Raw genomic sequence first — 7,004 nt, 5'->3', positions numbered from 1 at the left:
GGAATGTTTCATAGGTGGAAGTTATTAAATCTAATGCAAGAAGGATGTCTCCGATGGAATTGATCTCCATTGGAATACTCTATAATATCTTTTGACAAGTCTTTGTGACTTTGTACATAGTCATTACAAGAGGATCTATGCATATAAGTTTTAAATCTAACAAATTTTGATAAATGATAGGAATTTGGAATTCTTACATTTTCGATAAGGATTTGGGAGTGTGAAATTAGAATCATTGAAATTATGTTCAATTGGTTTATTTCACAAAGTAAGGATCATAGACAAACATAGCGTGCATACTTAGCGTATGGCAAAGCTATTGTTTAGGAAAACATAGTGTACATGCTTGGAGCATGGGACAACTAGTGTTTTTAATTCAAGTATTAACTTGATAAAATTAAAACAATGAATAATGATTAATCAGTATGGTGATACATAAAAAGTGTTCTATTTATATTCATAGGTTTGATACCATACTAGAATCAATTATTCTTGTGTTTCATTTTGCATGTTTTGACTTCCAGAATAAAATAGGTCATTCTTCCCGAATTACTAAGTTATCCAAACCATCCACAGTTGATCATACGTTGGAAGTAGATATGAGTCAAGACTATCATGGGTTGGGCTTGTAGAGGTATAACATGTTGGACAAGATGGTGCTACAACACTCGTGAGTGCTCATAAGTTCTGAGTATTGGATTCAACCCGCGCTCATTGGAATCACTTCATGGATTTTATCACAAGTGATCATGAGACGATAATATCTTATATTCTTCAAACCTAGAGATATGAGTTGTTACTATGAGTTGATTGTACATTGATTGCACGAAAACGGATTGATAACTCGATGTTATAAAACGTGTCTTTGTGTATGATTCAACAAGTAGTAGAACAAGCCATATGAGTCAATGTTTATCCATTCCTTTTACCTTCGGGATAAAAGCGATATATGTGGGCCCCTCGATGATTTAATGATGATACATGTGAGTGCTTGGCCAAGCCAGGATTGATTTGATCTGTTCAATTAGTTAGCCATCATGAATCGGAAATCGGGAAACAACAAATGGACAGAGAGAATGATTTTAATCCAAGTCTCAGTCCATATGATATCTACAATGTAGGAATATGATCCCTTATCTAATGGACAAGTCATTGACAAAGGTCAGAGTTCGACAGAAGCTTTTGAGAGCTACTATTTCCAGTCGGTTCTTGAAGTCAAACGCAATAATAGTTTTAGACTTATCCAAGTGGGAGACTGTTGGATTAATGTCTAAGTCCATAACTATAATTGGTAAGACTTGACCCGACCTGGCATGGTCCATTTGGGTTGCATGGCATCATGCATTTGGATAGACTATAATGAGAGAAACAACACTTAAGGTTGGTTAATATATTATAAGTTCTAATATATTAATAAGGTTATTTCATTAGTATTGATCAAGAATTAATTTAGAATTAATTAAGTTATCAAAAGGAGACTAACTAAATATATGGGTTGATTGTGTAAATCATTCATTCTTATATATGTGGGCTTGTGATCCAAGATTCCTTATGTTGGACTTAGTCCATGGGGTGACCCATGGATACTCCATGGAGGTTAAAATCCATGGAGCATAAGGAATGGGTAAAGTTGTGAGTTACATGGTGTAACCCTAATAGCTACCATATAAAAGAATCCCATGGCTCAAGAAATCATGCACTAGTGTGTGAATATGAGGGCTAGACGATTTCAATGAGTGTTACATTTCTCTCATGTCATTCCATGTGCATTTGGTGTTGTGTGAACCATTTGAGGTGTCACACTTGGGGCATTAGGCACTCAAGCTTCATGAAGACATTCTACATCAAAGAGGTATGTAATTCTAACTTGATATATTCATATGAATCAATGTTATTATGCTGGTTAGGATGAATACATTAGAAAGTTCATATTTGCATTTATATTAGAGAAAACATAGATCCAAGGTATTTAGGGTTGCATGTACACTTAGGAGTGTTAGAATGCTCAAAACCCTTCAGTATCATCTTGAATTAATTTATCAAAATGATAACTTATGATTTGATTGTTATAAAATCAAAATTTTATATTTCAAATAAATGAAATAAAGGTTCATAACATATGAATGTAGGATTAGACAATCCTTGCATTAAACTTTTGGCTCATAATTGAATTTATGAAATTTAGATATTATTTCCAACTTGCAGTTAAATCAAATTATTATTTAATTAAATTGAATTTGATAAGTTTCAAACTAGTTAAGCACGTCATATGTTTCGATTAAGAAATTAGGGTATTCTACCTACCTGTGATCTTTTGATTCTGAACATGGTTTTTATGTTTATTTTTGAGATTGAACTTTGGCACTTTACAACCTAGTTGCTCACATCTATGTGACTGCTTATTACAAGCTAAGTTACACTACTTGTTGCGAGGGATCTATTAACTCACGATCTAGCTCAACTTTGTGCATCTAAATCCAAGTTATGTTCACACATAATCTGAGTTTTTTATGGTTTTTACAGTCTCCCCCAGTTGTGGGAATTTCATCTCGATATTCAATTGGCGGTACCACTGGTTCATACGTAGAAAATAGTTGAGGATATTTGTTCTTCATGAAATCCTCCCATTCCCCTGTAACTCAGGTCCGTGCGTAGAATTCTAAAAAAACTTTCACAATCAAGATTCTGCTTTGTTTAAGCCGCTTAACTTCCCGATTGATGATTTCTATGGGTTCATCCATGAATTTTAGTTGATTATTAATTTGGAGGTCCTCGAGAGGTACGTGCAGGGATTCCTCCGCCAAGACCTTTTTTCTAGGTTTGACACATGGAATATGTAAGTTCTTCTAGTATCTTGAGCTTACATGTCACTAGACTAATCATTTCAATATTATCAAAGGGTCCTACATAACGAGGAATTAGTTTTGCACTTTTACCAAAGCGTACAATTCTTTTCCATGGCGATACTTCTAAGAGTACTTTATATCCCACTTGAAATTCTAAGGGATACATTTGCTTATTAGCATAGCTTTTCTTGCGATCGCAAGCAGACTTTAGTCTATCATGTATTTTTGTCATCTTCTCAGTGCTCTCTTGTTCACAACCAAGCCTCGATAATTGATATCGCTAAATTCTAGCCAACAAAGTGGTGATCGACACTTAAGCCCGTATAGTGCTTCGTAGGGGAGCACATTTAACACTGGTGTGATAGTTGCTGTTATCGGAAAACTCAACTTATCGTAAATGGGTGTTCCAAGTACCCCTTTAACTGATCATATGGGCTCGGAGTATGTCTTCCAAAGTGTGGACCATTCATTAACTTTTCCATACATCTGAGGATGGTAGGTAGTACTTATGTTCAATCGCGTACCAAGTCTTTCTAAAGTGACTACCTTTATTTGTGACATAAGGAGACTCCCTATCCAAAATAATGGAAATAGGCACTCCATGACGTACCATAATCTCGTCTATGTAAATCCAGGCAAGACTTTCCTTTTAGTAATCTTCTTGAAAGGGAAGGAAGTGTGCAGATAATGCCAATAGATCCACCTCTACCTACATCGTATCATTCCCTTTAGCAGTCCTTGTCTATCTCTAATAAAATTAATTGTAGCTACCACCCGATGGTTTGAATACCTTATATACATCGTAAGAGGATTGGAAGCACCGGGACCATAAAGCACTTGTAGTGCTAAAATTATTACTGGTGACTGATGTGCATACATCCTTTACAGTATGGATACAACCTACAATTTGATATGAGTATTGTCCAAAATGCATGAAACATCCTCTACTGCAAACAAGGTGCACTTGATTTGTTAGCTATGGAACATGAACGTGAAAGGGTAGCTCTGTGATGATTCCTGTGAATAAGCACAACTTAATTACCTCAAGATTAGCCTCTGTTGACGTTGGGTGAGAGGATGTAGTCTTTTTATTGCTACTATTATAAGTTACTTCATAGTTTACCCAATACCAGGGCAATAGTTAGCAGCTCCATTAGGGTTGGGTAGCTAAAATTTTAAAGAATTCATGATTGCATCCTTGATAAGGACATGTATAGATAGAGCTCCAAGGGAAACATCAAGTCGGGGAGAAGGTGTTAACTGAACAATTTGAAAGACATCTCATGTTGGAACTCTAACGATAACCAGAGCTTCTGATGTAAGCGTACGAGGAGGTGAATGTTGTAAATGATTATCATGATGATTCTCTTATTTACTGTAGTAACGGCTCAATAAAATTCTAATTAATAGGACATGGGGGTGTTTCTTCCTTCTATTCATTTCATAAGTTCCATAAAGAATCCCAAGAACTACAACGACATAGTTTCAGTAGCACACCATATGAGCTGAGGTATCATTCTCATTGGGGCTGCGGTCCCCAAAGCAAACTTTGGTACAAATTTAAAACTTGTAGAAACTCAAGTTATTTCCATACCTAAAGGTAACGTTGATAGAGGTAAGCTAACTCAACAATGAGGGCCGCCAAGATATTTATGGTGGTTATCCATGAAAAGCAACATAAAGAAACTTAGTGGTTTCTAGAGATCATAAACAGGGTATGCTATATATGGAGGAAGATTCTAGTTCTGAAATACGTGCTAATAACGAAGTGGATCATAATAGATAGAGTAAGAATACTTTACTACATAGAGAGAATGAGTCATAAAGGGTTGATATGGATGCAGGAACATCAAAGGAAGTAAATACTCCAAGTTTGACATGAGTGATGCTATAAATTCTTTAAGGAAACTAATTAAGTTGTTAAAAGCGGATAGTTAGCATTTTAAAAATGACCGAAGGTTTGATACTATATTTTTCTTATCACATAGAAAGTTGCATTGAGGGAAAGAAATAATAGGCTTGGGTCAAGAAGCTAAGTGTACAATGTCCAAAAATCCATGGGTCAAGAAGCTAAGTGTACAATGTCCAAAAATCCATGGTCGTCATTTTAAATTTAAACTTGATTTATAAAAACTCGCAGAAAAAGTAATAACATACACTTGGCGTGTCAAATAATAAATATTTAAGAACAAAATGGTAGTAATTTGCCAGAAAATATCAAAGTTTTATTTTTCTAATTTTGGAAACTTTCATGATTTATAATACGAAAAGTTACATAAAAGAGTAAATTAAGAGATTTTTTGAAATCAACATTCTGGTAATGTAATATAAAAATATTAGGATCAAAAGGTTCTGAAATGACATGCTTAAACTCGAGAATTCATATTTAGGAAAAATAGAACACTTAAATGAGAAAATTGTCAAAAATGACAAAGATGATTATTATACCCTAATGAAGCATACATGAACACTGAAATGAAATTCCAATGCTAATGGACTGAGCAAGAATGAAGCCAAAGATTTAGTTTCTAATAGTGAGTACACAATAGCAGTGCCTGAATTCTCATTCGCATTAATAGGAGGAGTCAAGTGATTCACTCGAGTCTGTAATCTTTTAATGAGCTAAAGTGCCTTTTCAAGCTACTCATTACCTTTCCCTCATGTTTGAGCATCTTCACTCTGGGACATGTTGAAGGACTTTGTGGACAATAAAGATAAAGCATTTGCTTTCATATAAGTACTTCCTCTAGATTTTAAGGGAGAATACTACCGTTTGTAACTTTAGGTTATGTATGGTATAATTCTACTCATTCACCATCGATTGCCTCAAAGTGTTTGCAATAATCTCATCCTTTTGTACCAATACACAATCCTATGATTGGTGCGATGAGTCACAATATTTTATGACATTGTCCATGCCCTTTGGTACAATCAGGGCCGATGTGTTGCACGACTTGTGTTCTACCAATTTAAATACATCTTCTTATTGTTTTTACAAAAATAACATCCTAACTTTTGGGTCCTAGCATTTAGTTGTTCGACGGTCTTAGAGAAGTACGAGGCATTTTATAGTTGGTCGAACAGATCGTTGATTCGAGGAAGAGAGTATCAGTGTTTAATCGTCAACTTATTCAGTTCTTTATAATTGATGTACATTTGATCGATCCATCTTTCTCTTTAACGGATAGCACTAGTGCACCCCATCATGAAGAATATGGACAAAAGAACCCTTTTTCGAGGGGTTTATGGATTTGACCATATAGCTCTTGTATTTCGAAAGGGTGCTAAGCGGTACGACGCTTTAGTTATATTTGTTACTCCACAAATTAGGTCAATACAAAGCATGGCCTACCTAGGCATGAAAGATTCAGGTAATTCCTCTGGAATTATTTTTGGGTCGAAGGCGAGACATCTAACATGTTGGTTTTTTAGTCTACATGTTGTAAATCAAAATGTTGGAAAAATAGTTCTATAGATTGATTGAGGAGAAGTACCTAAGGATTTTTATGTAAATATGAGGAATGGACGTAGATAGAAATATAGTTGATGGTATTCTAAAACTCGCTTGAAAGATGTATGTCCGAAAATTCCTAAGAAGTTCGTATTGATAGGAGCAAGCCTAGACATACGCATTTTAGAAGTCACTTTGGACTTTCAAAGAATCAATCTCTAAAGAGAGAGAATGACCTAAAAGGAATGGCCAAGGCCTTTTTCATATTATTAGTTGGCAGCATTACGTATACGACGATATGCATTAGATCAGACGTTCCCCGTTTAAATATATGTCTAGAAATGAAAGTTACGTTCAGAATCAATGAATATTGAGAAACTGAGCAATTATGGAGATTATATTGGTAAAGAGATTTGAACAGTTTGAGAATAACACTCCATACCCTTACTCTCTTACTAGTTAAAGATCCGCTATAAAACCTCCACTATTTCTTGATTAGAGCAAGGTTGGCAAGGTTTGTGCACTGAAACTACCAATTCCAAGGCCAATGAAATCTCTAATAGCCAACGATTTGTCCCAAGAAATCTAAGTAACTTTTTTCTTATCACTATTAACACCATAAGAGAATCCATATCACAAATCTTCTGATATATGAATCACTTTTGATGGGACTATGAATAAAGAGGATTAGTACAAACCAAGACTAC

The sequence above is a fragment of the Lactuca sativa genome, chromosome 5, assembly GCF_002870075.4.
Source record: "Lactuca sativa cultivar Salinas chromosome 5, Lsat_Salinas_v11, whole genome shotgun sequence".
NCBI classification, from domain to species: Eukaryota; Viridiplantae; Streptophyta; class Magnoliopsida; order Asterales; family Asteraceae; genus Lactuca; species Lactuca sativa.
Note: the sequence above shows the minus strand (reverse complement) of the source record.